Source organism: Nannobrachium achirus (genome assembly GCF_963921795.1).
Source record: "Nannobrachium achirus genome assembly, chromosome: 9".
Lineage (NCBI taxonomy): Eukaryota > Metazoa > Chordata > Actinopteri > Myctophiformes > Myctophidae > Nannobrachium > Nannobrachium achirus.
Window position 1 is genome coordinate 26671143 of NC_137818.1, and position 21523 is coordinate 26692665.

The 21523-nt window shown below is 41.8% G+C and overlaps 1 protein-coding gene across 1 annotated transcript in view; it reads right to left on the reverse strand.

Annotated features, from left to right (window-relative positions):
* The window catches only part of kazna (kazrin, periplakin interacting protein a), a gene marked incomplete at both ends in the record, with an annotated part of 259876 nt that overhangs the window by 171534 nt on the left and 66819 nt on the right, over nucleotides 1-21523 (reverse strand). The window lies entirely within an intron of this gene.

Sequence of the window (21523 nt, forward strand, 5' to 3'; positions counted from 1 at the left end):
AAAGGCCTGCAATATTTGAAAGAATGTAACCACTTAAACCCTCTATTCTTTAAACGTTTTGGGGGGCTTTTCTGTAGTACAGTGGAGATTCACAGGACACAAGTCAAGGGGTCCGTCGGGCTTGGGAATCGAACCCGGGTGGGTGGGTGTGTGTGCGTGCGTGTGGTGTGTGTGTGTGTGTGTGTGTGTGTGTGTGTGTGTGTGTGTGTGTGTGTGTGTGTGTGTGTGTGTGTGTGTGTGTGTGTGTGAGTGTGCGTGCGTGCGCGCGCGCATACAAACATTCATATAATGTAATGTGTGCCTGATGACTGTGAAGACACACAACTCCCCTTACAAGTAAAGCACAATCTTTAATTGGTTAATTGAGAAGGATCACTTTCAGGATAAGCATCGTTGTGTGTGCTCAACCATAGCCATGAGTTTTACTTCATAGATCATGCATGTGCACATCTCAGAGATATTATGAAGAATGATCTGTGCACATGTGCTTTCTACACGACATCGCACATTCGACAGGGCTACAGCCGTCTAATGAAGTTACGCTCCATTTGTTTCCCTCTATTCGTCACCCCCTTCTCCTTTCATCTGCTAGGAGTAGAACACAGACACAATGACTCCCACCTGGTCCTAGATAAGACTAATCCATCTTGTTGAGCGCTACAGTACATTAACCACTTGAACCCTGGCATCCCTATTCTGGGCATGTCATAATAGGTGAACATTCAGCGAAGGTGGCAGATCTACAAGCTTACTAGAGAGTAGAGTAGAGAGGGGGAAACGGGGGGGAACCAAGTATACACACCTAGCTTATCCCAAGGGGGATCTTCAGTTTTCAGCTTCACCCAGCTGAGTGCTGCCCACAGAGGAGCGCGGAGGGGGGAGCTATTAGGGGTTAGGTAGTCTGGTACGATTCACCTCGAAACATGGGCTACAGATTGTTGTAGTGTTGTTGTTTGGTTTCTATTCTGAATGTTTTGAAGGTTTGCACAGGGCTCTACATCCGGTATTGTCCCAGCTCAGATTCTGAGCCTGGGACAACTTCCTGGCCAGGGATATCATAGTTTTGGCACAGAAGTTCTTCTCACCTCCCTAGTGCGAAGAACAAAAAAAAAAAAAAAAAAAAGAACTTCTGGGAACTCCGATTAGGGGTTAGGTGTCTTGCTCAGGGACACTTCAACACATTGCTGGCCTGGCCTGGAATCGTACCTGCGACAACCAGGGGCTCTGGTTCCCCAGGAGGGCTCACTAACAACTCAGCTATGGCCGCCCAAATAGATATAGACCCCTGGTGGACACCAGTCAGAAAGGTTTATACTGTAAACTATTTACAAGAAGGAAAACAATTAGCTGTGCATCGCATCATGTAGTTTTGAAATGATGTGATACTATACGTGTCTATGTGATCAGACAGATGTTGTAAATTCAGAGATGATAGAATATAGGAATACTTTTTTGATCCCGGAGGGAAATTACAGGTACCCTCATCAAGTGAAACAAACATGAAAGACAATAAGCAATACAAAGGCCTGTATGATAAAAATGGCATTAAAGTGCACTGGAATAAAAACTATTAAAAAGGATATGTATATTATCTATATATCGAGTCTGCATATTGTATCCTGGTGAAATATCTTACAGTGTGTGTGACCCTGTCACCAATTAATCTGGGAACCACAACAATTTAGGACAGCCGATTTCAAGAAAGAAAGCTGTGTAGTGTGAACAACTTTGAAAGTTGTCCAGTGTGTACTGTACAGTATATCTCTTAAAGAGTCTCTAGAGGTTTGGATCAAATAGTGATTCAGTTCGACTCTATAATGTTGAAGACAAAAATAGTTCCAGTATAGGATGAAGGGGTATAGGGAGGCTAAACTATGATTATATCTGCAGCTTCTGCAGAAAGGGGGAAATGTCATAGCCATGGCAATGCAGGAGAATGACATTATTTCCAAATGTCAGCCATGCACCTTTAAATGAAATAAAACACTTAACGAGAGACAGATGAAAAGGTATACACATTAATACTAAATTATACTAAAGCGTTCTTCTTAGAAAGTAAAGTCTAATTTATTCTTCAGAGAAAAACATATTTTCAAATGAACATATTTTTGTCCTTAGACATAGAGGTGAGAAGGCTGGGAAAGAGGTAGGAGTGTCAGATGCAGCCGAAACAGTGCACATTACTGTAGATACATAGATAACTTATTTAACAAATACAATGTGGGTTGTTTCATTAAACAATAAAATCTATGTTCTTGTAGAGCTTCTAAACAAGGACCTTTGCTTTAACCAGTGCAAATGTCCACAGTTTTTGGACCCAAAGACAACCATAGAGCCATACAAAGGGCCTTTGTAGTCAAGTTTACAGAGTGGGATCAATAATTATTCATAATGGTTGGAATTCTTTAACATAATATTTCCTATGGCCATGGCGGTTATTTAGCTTTCCTATAATATTTCTTATGACTGAGTCATTGTAAATAAAATGTTATTTTAGAGACTTCCAGCCATAATAACTAATTATTGAGTTCACCAAATACTTGACAACAAAAGCCCCATTTACGGCTCTATGGTTGTCTTTGGGTCCGAAGGCTATGGACATTTACCCAGTCTATCCTTCCTCAGTCCCCTGCAAAATAATGCTGCAGTTTTGAACAATAATCTGGTATTCAGCTGGGAGAGAAACCCTACTCACTCAGTAAGACAGCCTGGTTATTGTTTCCAAAAGTTACGTGAACTCTGAACCCTGATACTCTTCTATTCTATTCTATTATGCACTTATATCTATTCTACATGCACTGTAGTGAGAAGAGATCAGCTCGGGGAGAGCGGGGAGAATGTAACTACTATACATTTATATTTTATGACAGCGTTGCAAAGAGTACATTTGTCTTTAGGAACTAGAGTATCTAACTTACTCTTTCTCTCTGTTTAACATTCTCTTCCCTTGGCCTGTCTGTCTCTCAGTCTATACAGAATACACAGTAGAAGGTGCCCAGTGTACCATAACTATTTACACCACACTGTTGTCTCTCTCACAACTTTATGACCGTCCCCCATTCAAGCAAGGAGAGCACAACGCATACAATGAAACACGCACACGCGCACAAGCATGCACACAGACACACACAACTCCACCCTTCATCCATCTGCCAAGACACAAGTCACCCCCCCCCCCCCCCCCACACACACACACACACACACACACACACACACACACACACACACACACACACACACACACACACACACACACACACACACACACACACACACACACACACACACACACACACAAGCATATTCTGTAAATGAACATCATGTTGTTATTTATAGACGACCCTGCTGCCGCATATGATGCATTACTCACAAGGGAGGGTGGAAACACACACACACACACACACACACACACACACACACACACACACACACACACACACACACACACACACACACACACACACACACACACACACACACACACACACACACACACACTCACACACTCAAACTCAAGGGGGCTAATAATCCCCAAAGTCATCCCCCGGTCATTAACGTACAGAGACTACAGACTCATCTCACGTAAGGTGTCATGGCAGTAATTAAGTTGCTGTGAGGTGTGTGAACATCTTCATATTGTGTACTGTATGTGTGTCTGACTGCACACATTCACACCCATTTGAAGGCATGCATATACTGTCTGTAATAGTGTCTCTGTCTGAGGGAAACCTCATACAGTATTTTCCAAAACTTTTCAGGATTCAGTCTACATGCTCAAAATGTGTCTCTACGCGCCCGCGTTAAGAGATAAGAGCTTTCTGCCCGACAGCAACTATATACTGCTGTACTAAGGGGGCGGCAGTACAGAGCATCCGCTTGGGAATTGGAAGGTACCTGCTTCGATCCCCTTGGTCTAGTGCCGAAGTGTCCTTGTTTAGCAAGCAAGACACTGAAGCCCTAACTGCTCCCAATGCGCAGCTTGGTATCTGCAAATGTATCTTCAATTTTAACATAAATGGGACCGTATTTGCACAAAACGCATATCACGGTGATTGAAAGGGAGTTTTTCACTAGCGACAGGAACCATAAAGTATTTATGACAACGTTTATTAAGGTTAGAAAATCAAAGGGGAAAACGAATGGGGTCCAATGTAGACAAATTCTTTTTGGTACCTCGCGGGGGGAAAACAGCGCAACTAGCGGCCAAACATAGGACGTTTTAGTTCCGTATTGGATTCGTTTTAAATCGGTGGAACTATACCCCTGGTTGAGAACCACTGGTATACATACAGTAGAGTATGTGTGTGTGTGTGTGTGTGTGTGTGTGTGTGTGTGTGTGTGTGTGTGTGTGTGTGTTTGTGTGCATTCATTCATGTACGTGCGTGTGTGTGCATGCGTGTGCGCATCATGTTAGTGAGCCCCACCCTTTGTTGAACTGCTGCCTGAGGATCACAGATGATGTGTGGTGGTCGGTGGAGTGAATCGCTGGGATCAGTAATTAGGGGCGTGCTGAGGCCTTAGGATTAGCATATGAATAGAGTCTGAGGAGGAGCCTTTCTGTTGCCACTGTGGATCCACACATACAGTACAGTACAGAAAGACTTCTGTGATTAAACTACAGTACAGCCTACTACATTGAGAAATGCAATAATGAGGGGTTATTGAGTTTTTACTACTGTAGGAAATTCGTTGAAAATGGTTGTTAAGCACTTGCACTTACAGTACTTGCAGGAATGCACAGCAGAGAGACTATTTTAGCAAGGGGAGTCCTGATGTTTTGTCGAAATAATAATCTGAAACGTTATAAGGGGCCAATCAATCACACCGAGACGTCGCTACAGATGCAGCTGCTTCAAAAGCATCTTGCAGCAGCACGCATTGAGCAAAACAGCGTGGTGTAGCTGTGAAGCTGACCTGCGTAAGTAACCGGCTGATTAAAGAATAAATCACAGGGAAAAGAATTTATTCTAGCAGACGTAGAGTCTAATAATAAACTTCCATTTGCCATTGTCCCCAACTCCCCTCCACTCCTAAACATCAACAGGCATGAAAACAGGAAGGATATTCTAAAAACTAACGTTAGCAAAAGGCAACGCACGGTGCAACATATAGTCCATAATATATAGGCATATACTGTATGGAGATCTGGTTGTCCAGAGATACAACCGTATGGTCATTCATCACATATGCACATGACATAATGGTCATGTGCATACAGTATATGGGACTGACTGACTTCAAACTGACTTGAAGGAGTGGAGTGCAGTGTTCAGATTTGCGGTTGTCCAGAGAACCAACAATCCGACTGATATGTCCTTATATGGGCATATATGGATATCCAGAACTATGATCCAACCAATATCCAACCATGCCAATATACAGGGTATGGGCATATACTAATGACATCAGGGATATCCATACTGTATATGAGCATAAAAGAGACACAGGTAGACAGAAAGATACAGAGATATCCATATATGGACACAAAAAGGACACAGACAGATGGTACAACAGGTACCCAGATACAAAATACAAGTGCCCCACAACTTTGGGTGCAGCTAAATCCAATCACAATCGAGCAGGGCCAGACCAAATCTACAGAGGGCATTTTTTATTTTATTTTTTTGCACTGGCAGATGGTTTCCAGGGTACCAGACAAAGCCCTCGACACTATGACTCAGACATATTGATTGAATCGGCGGTGCGGTGTAGGTTTGAGGGCTGCCTGGCAGCCCAGACCAAGACTAAGTTAAATGTTTTCAATTATGAACTTTAATCAAGTCTACGTTTTCTAATTGATTCGAAAATGTTCCACTTTTTAACAAGGACTAGGACTAAAACATGTGTCATGGGTTGGGCTCTAATTGCGACCGTCAGGGAGCAGTTTACTATGAAAACCTCCACCGGCCGGCCGTCCGTCCGTCCGTCCGTCCGTCCGTCACACGTCACACGTGACCATCAACAAACGTCACACCTTTGTTGATGTTTAAATCGAAGAGTCTTGGTCAAATACTTCTGTTGGTTTCTGCACTGATCATTTATACAATTCAGCTGTGTTTGCTCGTGTCATCATGATGAGGTCATAAATCAGCCATGCCCAAATATAGATTTTACGGGTTTACATGCTTACTCAGTTATTCGTTATGTGAAAGTCCTATGACGTCTATGATATCTGACATCATCATACATACATTCCCTTTTATGCCCATAAATGGAGTTCCCCTCTGTAGAACCAGCCACTGACATCACTGTAATGTCAGGGGAACCAAATCCCTTTTATGCCCATATATGGAGATCCCTGTGATGCCAGGGGAACCAAATCCCTTTTATGCCCATATATGGAGATATGGAGATCCCCGTGTTGCCAGGGTAACCAAATCCATTTTATGCCCATATATGGAGATCCCTGTGATGCCAGGGGAACCAAATCCCTTTTACGCCCATATATGGAGATCCCTTATGTCATCAATATTAAGCCCATATCTGTGAATATCTTTGGGTACCAGATGTCTCCATATATGGTTAAATGGTCCGATATACATCACTGGCCAGAAGACCAAGAAATGGTGCAACCTCGCCCTTTGCTTTTCTCCCTTAGGCATCTTACTGGTAGGTAGTTTAATGAGGAATGCAGTATGGTGGTAGGTAGTTATGGCCTTTGATGTAAGATTTTCACTTTCTAGGATAACTATATTTGCTATTCCCAGATGATGCCCTTTTAGGGTACCCCTCATGCCCATATATGGAGATCCCCAGGCTTTACTAATTAACATAAGTTTTATGCCCATATATGGAGATCATTGTCCCAATGTCATCAGATATATGGGCATAAATGGACACAGGCAAACTAGATGGGCTGTATGGATATCCAGATGTGTGATGTAAGTGTTTTATTCCAAATGTGGCACCCCACAGACATATTTCCAGAAACAAAATCCCTTTCATGCCCATATATGGAGATTTCTGATGTCATCAATCCCAGGCCCTGTAAAAAACATGGTTGCTATGGTAAACAGTTGGTTGCTAGGGTAAACAGTTGGTTGCTAGGGTAAGAAAACATGGTTGCTATGGTAAACAATTGGTTGCTAGGGTAAACAGTTGGTTGCTAGGGTAAAAAAAACATGGTTGCTGTGGTAAAAAGTTGGTTGCTAGGGTAAACAGTTGGTTGCTAAGGTAAAAAACATGGTTGCTATGGTAAACAGTTGGTTAGTAGGGTAAACCTTCAATGATTTTGACATCTTGTTACTAATCTGTCGGTAGATAATGCCGGTCTTATATAAGGGTCATTTGTGTACGGTGTGATGTCATACTGATGTCAGCAGTGTGACAGGAGATAAGCGACCAACGGTCGCTTATCTCCCGATTAGGGAGTCTTACTGGTCATATATATTGTTATAGTACTGTAATTCCTCCTCTTAGCACTGAGGGATCTTCCTCTCATTCAAGGTCGCTGCTCTGCGGGCAATCTAAATGCAATGCAAAGACACCCTGCAGACCCCAAAGCATGTTTAGTGATTCAGACTCCATGCACCTCTGCAATGCAGAGCTTATGGGCTGCACCATGCAAGGAAAAGGAAAAAAGAAACACCTGCTCATTGATAGCATGTGAAAAAGACCAGCCAACGAGGTGGAAAAGGTGCTGCTGTGCAGTAACAATGGGCTGCATTTTTGCAACTTCTTGCAACGTTGTTTGCTTTGAACAGAAGGCAATGGGGCTAATATGACCCCATAGAAGCAATAGGAAATTGAGTTTTTGAAGCTGAATGTTATCGTAGATTCCTTATCACGGTTAAGTCAACTTGAGGCGGAATAAGGCGGGAGAGAGGAAAAGTAAGAGAGATAGTAAGAGCATGACGGAGAAGGAGAAGGAAGAGATTGCGAGGGGGAGGAGCAGCCAGGGATTGAGAGAAGAAAACAGAGAAAGGCAAGGGAATACAGTCAGACAGAGGAATATAGAGTAAGTGATGTAAGAGAGAGAGGCAGAGAAAAACTGAGGGAATTAGAAGGTGGGAGGGAGGAATGAAGAAAAGATAAATAGAAAGGTAGAGAAAAGGAGAGGGAAGGGAATGTGGGGCAAAGGAAGAAAGAAAGAAAGGGATCAGAGAGAACAAGAGGAGGCCTTTCCCCAGTAATAATAAAATGTTTACCAGGTCCAACTTAAATCCTATATACTTCCCTCCCTCCACACCAAATCGCTTTGACCGAAATAGCCGAACTACATGTCAGAAGGCAATACGTGAGTTTGTAGATATGCCATTTTTGCCAAATGTTCGCCAATTCTCACAGAATGTTCACATATAATGACATGCCAAGAATAGGGACATACTGTAGGGTTCATGTGGTTAATGACCACTGTTTTAGCTCATGCATTATAAAGCTTATCCGTCAGGTTGTGATAAACTGACAGCAACTTTCATGAAAGTATGTTCAACTTGACAAAGTGTTTACATGAGCCACGTTGGAATGTTAAAATACTGTATTTTAGTAAAAGCTTTGTGTAGAACACAACACTTAAATATGGTGATCTTGTGACTTACACAGTTGTGTACAGTTGTCAGTAGTCAGCACTAAAATTCGGTAGTGCCTAGTGCCTACCTCACTACCTGAAACTTTCAGTTAGTGACTTTATCATTATCATTACAGTATAGGGAGGTATTCACCTGTATTAATAAGGGACAAGAGAAAAATGGTTTCCTCTCAATTGCCTATGTGTACTGTAACTAAATTAAGTCATATTTTATAATATGTGATAGACTGTATGTACGTCCCTTATCGTAAATATCCAGCTTGTAAGTATATATATTATATACAGTATACATATACATAATTCCAGTTCATAAATGAACCACCTCAGTATGCTAGTATGAGAAACACATGGAAGCTAAGAGCAGACGTCCTGTGATGCTAATTCCAGGCAACAGGCCAATCCTTCCTGCATCCAGCTGCCTCCCTGTGTACTCAATGAGGGGCATTGTCAATAGGGTGAAACACCTTCCAACTTGGACACAAGCCCAGCTAGACTGTAAAATGCCATTTGTAAAATGCAATATGTTTGAAATAAGTGATTCGCAAGGGTATAGAAAAGCAATGAAAGGCCTCCAGGAAGCCAAATCAATAAAGGGATGGTATAGCTGAGTTTGGAGTTGGGGAAATGACTTGGGGATGTGAGCAAATTTGACAGCAAGGTAAAATGAATTAGATTTTCTCGAAGGTTCATGAATGCCACAGTCCAGATTACTCACAAGCAATGGATTCCAATTTGGCATTCAGCATTCCAATGTAGCACCTTTCTCAAAAGCAAACTGTCTGGGATGACTTGCCATTTTCAGTCAGACGGCATCATTATTGTCACTGGCGGGCGGAATCTTATATGTCCGGAACAGTTGCTTTTCAGAAAATGGAAAAGATAACCTGTGTTCCAATATGCATCCAATGTAGTTATTATTTTGTAACAAGCTCATGTTAATACCTTGAGTTGGCTCAATATTTATGAAACCTGCAGACTTAAGCACTTTTACTATTTGTTTGAACAATAGCTAAAATAACTGATCTACAAGTTCACAATGTGTCGCAATGTGACTTGGATCAGCTATTTTTGGGTCTTTAGTGTGATACTCTTGCATGATTAAGCATTCATTTACCAAAAATGAAACAAAAACTATGAAATATGGAGAAATACGGTTTCTGCCCGACAGCAACGATATGCGAAGCTGGTCGTGCATGAAGAGAAATTTCAGTATGGAGGAAAGGGGAGAAAAGTAAGTAACCCAGGAAAAGTTATGAGTTAGACCTACAGAACTGTCTAGTGTCTACCTAACCAAGACAAAGCACATAGACAAGTCTAAAGAAAACAATACATTTCTTGTGTTACCTGAATTACTATCAACCATATTACCCCTATTCCATCACAACACACACACGCACACACACCACGCACACATACACACGTACACACCCACACCCACACCCACACAAGCTGGACTATTTCCCCTAATCCTAAATTCTCTCTCTCTCTCTCTCTCTCTCTCTCTCTCTCTCTCGCTCTCTCTCTCTCTCTCTCTCTCTCTCTCTCTCAGAGGTTGTAATGTAAACCTCACCAAGGACAGCAGCCAATGTTGGCTGCAAACCCAAGCAGATAGTGATGCCTCTGTTGTTCTTGCCACCAACAGATCCATGTTCTTTGGGCCAGGGAATCAAAACAAAGGTGGCGTTGCACAAACAAGACATTGATTGACCCACGTATATAGCTACACACATTTTCTCATTCTGTCTAAAACAAAGATGAGGGAGATTAGGTGCAGGGGTGAGGGGTGAGGAGGGGGGTCTCTTATTATTGGAATCTCCTGTAAATCTCCTAAAACCTCCTAATTTCTGGAACAAGATACGTTTTCCATTCTCTTCAGGAGGAACGAGGGATGTTCAGGATTAGGAGGGACAAGGAAGGTGAGGAGAGGTCTCCATGTTAATATAATCTCCAACACCCCTCACCTGAGGCCACCCGCCCAATTTCTCTAATCTTCTATCCCATTCGCACTAAGCCCTTGCTTGCTTCTATCAATCCCAATCACATGTCTAGTATCGGCAAGTCCGATCCAGAAAGTGGGGGCGATGGCAACAATGAGTCACCATCTTTGAGACACGACAAAGAACCAGACCAACTCTGCCAAGGTGATAAGGACTGAAGGTTAATCTCAGACAAAACAAGTTAGCAGGTTTTGATGGGAATTAAGATTAGGGGAGGTCATTCTGAATTGAGGATAGCAGCCATATACAGGCTTACAGGCAAACAGGGATGTGGGGAAAGCTTCCACGTGGACTTGTTACTGCAGTATGCTGGCTCTCTATCATGATGAAAAAGGATGTTTGTTTCTTCGTGTTACAGCAGCACACATGGGCATGTTGCTTTGAAAGAGAAGAGCACTGATGGCAAGGACTTTTGGATGCATTGCTTGCACCCAGCTGACTTCTTACACTCGGCATGCATGCCTCCCAGAGAAAAGATGTGATTGATCTTCTTCCAACTCTGCAGGGTGAGCAGTTAAAATACATCACAGGAGGATAGGGTTTATTGATCATGATGAGTACAGTATGTTCTCTACTTATGTTTTAATCCTTTTGGCCTTTGGAGTTTTTTTTTTTTTCAGCACATGTTTTTGAGGAAGTAAGTGTATGGAGTTGGTACTGCAGTCTTTAAGAGAACATTGTTGATTTTTTGTATTTATTTACAGGCAAAAATAGTTACAGAGGTATTGTCCTACAGACAAGATCCTGCAGCCTCAGCAGCACATCCAATCTCCCTCAGCCAATATCTTATTGGCTAATGGTCACTGTCAAAATCCTTTTTTACCCCCTTTGTGTGTGTTGTCTAACCTCAATGTGTCGTCACGGCATCAGGCGCAAACAAATCAGTCTGCATTTGCCTGTTTGTGCCCACACAAACAGGCAAATGGGGAATGCCCATATATGGGCATATATACCCATGAGATCAGCAATCTCCATATTTGAGCATACTGTAAAAGGGACAAGGACAGACATAATAAGGCATATATGGAGATCAGGTTGTACTATGACACCACTTGTCACATTGACGTCATCAGGGACCTCCAATCATGGGCATAAAAGGACACAGATTGGAGATCTCTGTATATATGAGCACAAAGGGGACACAGGCAGACAGACAGATACAGTACAGAGATCTCCATCTATGGGCATAAAAGGGACAGACAGACAGATCGACAGACAAGTACAACTGGTACTCAATCTGGTATCAATGGCTAAAACGGCAGGGGCCCGCGTTCCAGGCATCGTTCACAATGATAGGCATCGGCCTATAGTCTGACTAAAGCATAAAATGCCCAAAATAAATACTGGAAAATAAATAAAAGAAACCCTGAAAAATAAAACAATGTTATCCCGTAGAGATGAAATCAAGGCCCTGGACATTTGTGTTAATCAAACACACAGTAATAATTGCACACTTCCCGAATGCTATTTGTTAAAACAGCATGTCACTCCAAGTCTTGCTGGTAACCCATATAATTGAGTCAAAGACGGCAGTTCATGCACAGATGCTTACCATATCAAGGAGACAAACAGGAACAAAATCCCCTTTCAAACACCAACTGTTCAGGTGACTGAAAGTAGCTCACTGCTGTCAGTACTAGAAGACTATAGTGCTAAATACAGTAACAATGTCATTTTGTCGGTAGCATGATGTGCTCACAGATGGTCCATTTTTATCGCTGAACGGGAGTGCGTTATAAAATGACTGTTCACAAAAGCCTAAAAGTACATATTGTCGCTGACTGTCCTCTTTGTGTAAGCAGCAATAATTAGTACGTTTGTGTTTGTGCGAAAGTGCTTGCGTGCGTGCTGCTGAGCAGGTATGCATGTTTAGTTTTCTGTTTCAGAGTACAAAAGTATATTAAGTATGTGTATGTGTGTGTGTGTGTGTGTGTGTGTGTGTGTGTGTGTGTGTGTGTGTGTGTGTGTGTGTGTGTGTGTGTGTGTGTGTGTGTGAGTTTGTCTAGCTATACTTATGGGGACTAAACGCATGTTCACACAGTCACCTGCAGGGGACCTCCTAGAGTGTGGGGACAAAATAGTAGGTCCCCACAACGGTTAGGGTTAGGGTTAGGGTTTGGGTTAGGGTTAAGGTTAGGGATAGGGTTAGGGGTTAGGTTTAGGGATAGAGGTTAGGGCAAAGATATTTAATTAATGAAGATAGCTCATCCTCATTGGATCCACTAGAGTGCGACATGGTACACAAATCCTACAAATAGACTCCTAAGTGGGCGCCGGCTCTGACGGCAAATCTCGCGCACGTCCTGTTTACTGGTGCTATAGATCCCGCGAGAGTGTGTTGCTGGGACAGCTAAAGAGCAATAATAAAGTTGATTTTCTCAGTTGTTGTGTCGCTGAAAAAAAACACTTTAGTATGACAATTTTGTTAATTTTATGTGACTTGTGATGATCTGGTCCAATATTTAGTTCAGTGACTATAGCTTCTGAACTATTATTTTGCTCCGTGTTCACGTTAGCTCTCCCATTGTAAATGAATAGACTCCAAGTCTATTGTGTGTGTGTGTGTGTGTGTGTGTGTGTGTGTGTGTGTGTGTGTGTGTGTGTGTGTGTGTGTGTGCGTGCGTAGACACATGTGTGCACAGTAGGGCATGTGTGTGTGTGTGTGTGTGTGTGTGTGTGTGTGTGTGTGTGTGTGTTTGTGTGTGTGTGTGTGTGTGTGTGTGTGTGTGTGTGTGTGTGTGTGTGTGTGTGTGTGTGTGTGTGTGTGTGTGTGTGTGTGTGTGTGTGTGTGTGTGTGTGTGTGTGTGTGTGTGTATGAGAGAGAGACAGAGTGGGTAAATAATTGTGTGTTCTAGGGTGAGAGCCTGTCTGTTCTGCTCAGTATTCAGCTGTCGTAGCTCCTCTGACAAAGATTGAGCGGAGCTCTGTTTAGGTGCTGTAGGGGGTTGGGGGTGACGCTAGCTAGCCTGCATGATGCATCCTTTCAATACCACTTCCCTTCCAAAACACAACACAAGCATCCACTCTCAAAGTACAGTACAAGATAAATGGTTGCAAGAAACAACTTTCTGTCTTTTAGAGCCTTATGTTAATAGAAAAGAAACTTTTTTAACCACTTTAAACCCTATAGGCTATACTTATACCCTATCCTATATGCTAGTTGACCAAGGTCCCCCAGGACTCTATACTTGGTCCACTTATTTTTTTCTCCCAACACCAAAATGTCTTAGCTAATGTAAAAGCTATTTCAGCTTTCACCCCAGAATAGGGATGGTAAGGTTCTTAAGGTGTTTTGTAAATTGTATTCAAATATGAATGCCTGTATAAGTGTACTTTTATTCACCTCCAGCGACATCACTGGAGGTGCCATAAGCCTGGGAGGATAGGTGAAGAATAGGTGAAAATAGGTGAAAAGACACCTATTCTCTCAGGCTCATGGCATATACCTGTAGTTGTTTGTTGTGTTGTTTGGTTGGTTGCACATAATTATTCCTATGGGATGGTGTGGCACCTGTCAGCAGACTGTTGGGCGGGAGGAGTAGCGCGAAGGTAGGTAGCATACAACAGTGACAACACACAAATGAGTGTGGGGAGCAAAAAGGGAAGGGAAAAGCGTAAGGAAGATACATTTTGTACCATTACGTGTGATTTTAGGTGAGCCATTTAAGAATATTATTTTTAGAATGTACATAGTGTAATTATAAACATGACAAAATCCTTAATCATGACACCAAACGGCACAGTAACAATGCGTTGGCTTTGACACTTTAATCCCTGTTACTGTGTATTTATACTGGATTCGGCAGAGTGCCAATGAGTGTGCGGGTCAGAGGAGCGTGACAAACTTAATTTTGTAAAATGAATGCAATTCATATAAACACCTAATGATGTTTACACTTATTTCTTTAGGAGCAGCAGGAGGATTGTCATTCCCATTATGATTATAATATAGGGGAGCAATACTGTAGGAATCAGTATTAGGATCAGAGAAGAAGGGAAAGACAAGCACCATGAGGAAACAGCTGTCCCGCTTCTCCTGGCTCTCCTCTCTCCATTGTTGCCCTCCCACAAAATATGCAGATTTTAGCAAATTAAGCAATTATATCCAGTATTAAATTAGCACAGAGTGCTTGCAGACATCCTGAGAGCTTATTATGGCAAACAAAGGGAACGCAGGCAGGCTACTCAGTGATTATAGGTCCTACTGCGAGGAAGGGAACGTGTCCAAACATCACTACCTGCATCGTTTGAGGTGACGTGTTTACGCTTTATTGTATGGGGGAGAGATAAGCTTTTCTAAATTGAAGTCATAGGTTGCGGGCCCAAGCTCTAGACACACAGGTCATTACGAAATTAAATTGAGGCTGGCAATTTGGAACGAGGCCTAATGGCTCAATCCTAAAGTTACAAAACGGTGGCATGCTATTAGTCTGAGCGACAGCCCATTTCTCTGAAGTACCAAGGTTCAAGGTTCAAGGTTGTTCTTTATGAAGACTAAATGTACCATTGGTCATGCAGCGACGTCATGCATTATAACTAAGACTAAACCTAATGCTAGGCTAATCCTAGCCTCACTCTAACCTAACATTTCACATTTTAAATATTTTCGGATTATTGGGGCTTTAGAATAATGGGCCGTTGGACAGGTGGGCAGCTCCCGGAAAAACACTCGGAGGTGAATCTTACACGAATGCAAAACATAGACTAGACAAAGACATGGTTGGTGGTTCCCTTTGGTAATTTAGTATTCTGATATTTCATGTTCTTATCAGCTTCCCTGTCCTCATTGTACATACAGTAGTTTTACTTTATTTTGTTTCCTTTTTTTGTTTGTGTGATTTTACTTTATTATGTGAAATGTGATTGTTAAAAAAATGGATGGCACCTCAAGAAGAGTTTTATTTTGTAGCAAGATCATCCTCTACCAATGTTTGTTGTGACACATGTATAAGCAGAATTTTGTTGGCAGGATGTATACACATTTCCCTAAATAAAGAATTGCAAAACATAGACTAGAGGACCTGCTGAGTTAACAGAGAGCACATCCCATATAAACAGTAATATGGGATATAACAATACTACGAACTAAAGCGTCACAGACATGGGACGCTGTTCTGATATCATTGTTAGATTCTTCCTTTAACCATTTAGATGCAATGTGACCTATACAATACACCCTGTACCAGTGAAGACAACACCACTCATAATCCAATATGCCCTTGCTACCGGTGAATTGTGTTTTGATATTAATGACTTGTGGCAATTTCCATTTCAATTCAAGGACCAGTGACAGAGATTAGCAAAATTCAAATCATGAGCTACTGAATTGTTCAGATAAATGATTGACGTTTTTCAATTAATACTACAAGCTGAATTTAATATATTTTGTGCATTAATTAACTGGAGGAAATGAAAACGACTTCAGCTATGGTAGAATTATCAGGATCTACGCCAAGGTTCCTGTGAGGTCACTTTTCATTACTCAACTACAACCCACAGAGTGCGACAGTGCAAAGTCAAATTTGATGGCTGTGTGTTTCAAATTAATTAATTGACGTAGTGGTCCAATAAATTCCATGTCAGATTATACTCATTGTGAAGTAAAGAAAAATAAAGGTTTTTAAGTCTGAAATAATTCCGCTGTTGTTTACATAACAGTAAAATATGACTAACAAAAAATAAGACATTGGTACAGTATAAAGAATCTGCCTTTTAAAGCATAGGCCTACAGTGGGGTTGTTTTTGTTAAGCCACAAAGTTAATTGCAAAACTACTGTAATGTCTGTGTGTGTGTTAGGCCTGTCAAAATTTGCCAAAAATGGCATTCGAATATTCCCTTCAAAATCCACCGTTGATTCGAATAAATTTGAATATTCGAATAATTCTAATAATTCAAAGCATTCGCACTTCGAAGCTGTTTATTCTAGACAGTCGCTTCTATCGTTTTACTGTGTGCAGGTCCGCGTTGGTCAGGGACGTGCAAAGAATGTTAAGAGAGGCAGGGGCTGACATTTCTAAAAGGGCCTTTTGGTGGACAATTCTCTCTTAAAAGGGCAGGGGCTAAAGCCCCGTTTGATGTCTGTGTGCACGTGCCTGGCGTTGGTAAAAGCAAGAGCAGAATCGCATCGTCGTTGCGAAGCGTCACAGCAGCTGTGATTGAGTTGGAACAGCCACGACATGAAACGAGCAATTATAATCACACCAATGGATTATGTTTTGGTTTGAACCAAATTAGGTAGTCTACAAGAGCAGTGTGAGTGACGGAGGGAGTTTTACCATTACCGTGGCTGCGTGTGGGGAGACTGACTCGCTGACAGAAGAAATCCATGCTTTTTTATATTGTGTTTTCGGTGGAGAAGTCTCGTTGTCTGCCTTCCCGTCACTACCAAATGAGTCACCCGTTTCAGCTTGACTCGTTAATCATTCTGAATCAACGTGAGCAAGTTTAAAAGCACTGTGTGTCCACTGCGAGGCGGTGTCCACTACGACGGCCAGTGACAGTGTGAAGGGAAAGTTAAGCAGCTGCTGGAGGTTTATTCTTCGCTGTATGACGGTGTCGCTAAATAGGCACCCTTAATTTACAAGCCCACAACGTATTGGATCAGCGACGCATTGTGGACTTGTAGATCAGCCCACTTTTGCAGCAGCGAATGGAGACTTCTGCCTTGCGAGACCAGCCACCTTTTAACGTTCCTTGCGCCCAGAATCTCGCGAGAAGTGCGGTAGATTTGTTTTAATTAAATATAAATTAATTCGAAGCTCAATTTTTTACTTTCAAAAATTATTTTATTGTTAACAATCGAACGAATATTCGAATATAGAATATTCTTTCACACCCCTAGTGTGTGTGTGTGTGTGTATGTGTGTGTGTGTGTGTGTGTGTGTGTGTGTGTGTGTGTGTGTGTGTGTGTGTGTGTGTGTGTGTGTGTGTGTGTGTGTGTTTGTACAGTAAGTCACTGCGTGTCTGTAGGGCAGGACTTCTGATGTATGTACTTCCCCCGGAAGCTGTCTTTTTTTGACCAATCACAACACGGGTTTCATGCAAGGGAAATGTAAATAGACCAAAGCATCAATGTAACATCCTTGGGCTGTACTTCCGCTTAGACACTCAGTAGCAGGTTTCACATGCAGAGCTAGGGAAAGTCTAGTCTAGAGCCTCTTCAAGGGGTTATGTCAATTAAACAAAAACAGTATTTACATGTATGCACTGTAGAAAGAATAGGGATGAAACAATACCTTTTTTGGCATGTTATACAACTTCTGATGGCACACATAGCCACCTTTCTGAGAAAAAGGCCCATCCAAACGGACAAAGAAAGTCAAATAACTGAGAGGTAATGACAAATCTTGATAACCCAGAATCTCCAACAATCATAATTTTGGTTTCTTCTTTAGCTTTCATCTTGTGAACCATTACACCCCACTTTCCATTATAATACCACACTGACAAAACTTTGCTCAACTTTCAGTAACAAAGAAAACTGAAAACAAAGACACTAATTTGGTGTCAAGAACTTGTGTTACAGTCATGAAATAATCATCTTGTTTTTCAAGGGTGTGCATTAAAGTTTTCCATAAGAATATTTGTTATTCTTCTGAAGCAGGGCCATTGATCCGTCTTGGAACATTAGTTCGATAGTTGAGGAAAATAATGCTGTTGAATATCGATAATGCACTTGCCTGCACTGTGCTATCGCATCTTGCGCTGGCACTTTTCTTTCATACAGTAATGACTGAAGGGAGAAGTTCCACATCACAGAGCTTTCCTCCCCTATTTTGAACCCTCAATATAACAATTTACGAGGAGCAAGTTTTGTTGTACTTTTAAGGAGTTGCCAAATGTTTTCCTAGCCCCCTCTGTCTCAGTCTATCGAATTTCTTATCTTATTTGTTCACGCTGTTGAAGCCACACTACTTATTGACTCAAGTGAAGGCTTTCATTACTCTCTCTCTCTCAGATAATTACACTTTAGCTAGCTTTAATTTCTTCCATCCTCTCTGGGACACTTCTGTGAATTAGTGTCTGTCAGGGTATATTTTGCTGTGACTAGTAAATAGCCATAAGGAAGGCCATAAATCATATTGCTTTTCCTCCTTGAGCCATTCCCAACCTCTCATTTAGATTGATCACGCTTGTTCCTCTGAAGTCTACCATTCAGTTCCGCTGATCTAAATTCATTGAGCAATAGGACATGATGATTCCATTTTTTTCCCCCATTTTTAAATTCTCCACAGACACTTACTGTACTTGCACTTGATGCTCTTAGCTGCATATGTCAATAGAAAAATAACAATATTTACAGCATGCACAAATGCTATGATTGCAGTGTTCTCACATCAGCAACCTTTTGCCCATACAATATGGTAAACTGATCAACTATATACATTTGTAGCCTTGCATGGCCAGACAATAGCACTGCTTGGATATTAGTCTGGTTCTTCTCAGTGTTATTTCTTTTTCCAAGGGGCGTTTATAAAAAATATTCAAACAGACTGGTGTGGATACAAAAATATTCGAACAGACTATTAGAAGGACCAACAACTAGGGATGGAGCTTTTTATTGATAATGAGCACCTTATTGATACTGAGCACCTTATCGATCCTGCATATTGAGCCGGGCTTTTATCAAGCCCACTATTGAGCATTTTCTAATATTTAGTGGAAAGTCGTGAGACAAATTCTGGCTGATCACCATTTATTAAAATGACAATAATGACAAAAGTAACAAATATTAGTGTGCAATAAGTGTTAAATGGATTTATATTATGAATAGCACTGTAATAATCTCTCGAGTTTGTAGTGGACCCTTGTTTCGAGCTCCATCCCTACCTACAACCAATCAGAGTAGCGCAAAGTTGATACGCCCGCCCTACATTTGCATACTGGGCCCCTGGTTGGTTCCACACGACTTGTGAGCTGTGAAATATTTGAATAACTGAGCTGGGCCAGACCTAATCTGCCAGGGGCAATTTTTCTTTGCAATAGCAGATTCGTCTGGCTGAGCAAGGCTAATACATTTGGATAAGCAAGTAAGGTTGTACAAGGCTCATAAATCCAACACATTTGTGTTTGGCCGACAAGTGTGTTTGAACTTAAATATGTACTGTAACCCCCCACCCCACACACACATGCACACAGCACAGGATGACTGCGACAAGCGTGTATTTACCTTATCTCATGCCTCCGCCTATTTCATCTTCCTTTTTTATCACCCCTCCACTTTAGCCACAATAATCGACTTCAGGGGGGCGGGGGGGCAGTGTGCTCACTGAGTCAGAAAATTATATTTGAATACACACCGAGCAGACCAATCCCTAAGCCCTGTACAACTCCATACTGTACTGGTAACATCTGCAAGGCACCTCGGAACCTGGCGTTTCATCTCCCTGCTGCTTGGTGATCCCCACACGACCTTTTCCCCCCCAGATCGCCCTTCAGTCCAGCTCATCTTTTTTTTCACCAGCACATTAATACAGACCTCTCATTATGTGTCCTCTCCCCAGCCCGTATGAGCACTATGAAATGTCACACCCATATCCGTCCTGGCAGCTCAGCTTCGCCCACAGCTAACCTGTGGGCGATTTAGCTCATTCTGAATATTGCCGAGAGAAGATTCTGGGAGGCAAATTGTAGGCTGTCGTGTGGTTGTATATCAAGGAGGGGAGGGGGAGAGGGGGTAGTCTACGTGGTTATTAATTCTCGACCTGTGCGAGGCACAAGGGGAGAAATATGCTTTACAGACTGCTCATTAGTCCAGCGGTCCATTGTGCTGAAGTACCGTTGGTTTGACATTACAACAAAGTGTACTTGCTATAACTAAGCCTAACCCCAATCTCACACTAACCTAACATTTTTCAGACAATTGGGGTGTCGTAATAACGGGCTATCAGACTAATGGGTGAGTTTATTCCTTTTTTGCACATTTGAACAATAATGCAATTCAAAGTGCAGTCTAACATTGTGAATAAATAATATAATAATACTACAAATGCATGAGACATTTGTATGAGCTTCTACCGCAAGAACGCCATTGATCGACAACAGACCAACACCAACTGACAGATTGATGAGAGTGAATTGATTGATTCTCCAACATTTTGATTAACTTTACATGAACAAACTAGGGATGCAACAGTTTATCAAACTAATCGATTGAATTGATTATAAAAAAATTATGGATTTTCAATTGTGTTGTGAGCTTCTTTTGCGATAGAAGTATAAAATATGGGAATTGATTTAGCAAAAAAAAAAAAAAAAGGCAATTCATTGAATAATCGCATAGTTGCAGCCGTACAACAAACCTTCTGTTAGAAAATATGATATTGAAAAACATCCATTTTCAATGGACCGGCTCTTTGACGAATTCCCACTGCCCCTTTACAAATCTTAAACGGCTTAACTGACATGAATAACAATTATGCTTGGCCCCAGGCCTCACGAACAGTGCTAACTAAAATACTGTAACACAGTGTAAGTAATACACATTATTCATACAAGCACATAAGGCCATTTTACAGTATAATCACAGCAATCAACTACCCACACAATCCACTTGTTCGATTGTGTTCAGTGCACTGCACACCATTGGACGAGCGGAAACAAAGCCGCAGAAGGGCTGCTTCCCCTTCCCTCCCGGGCTCCTCCAGCTGTGTTGCCATGTCTGCTTATTATAAGCCAGGAGTCTTCAACGTTTTCAGGCCAAGGACCCCTTAGTTGAGAGAGAGATGAAGCAGGGACCCCCACAACCTTTTCATAGATTCCATATAGTTTCATTGTTTGACAGCACAATCATCAGTGTATTTTGGATTCACGTCAATTATGTTTTCAGATATTTAACCACTTGATCCGTCATTACCTAATAAACTTGACCTTTCAATCTGTACTTAGTGTGCTCTTTTCCCCCTCTAAACCAAACCACTTTGCCGAAAATAGCCGATCTACAAGCTCACAACACCTTGCAGCGCGAGGCGTTGAGAGCTTGTAGATCGGCTATTTTTG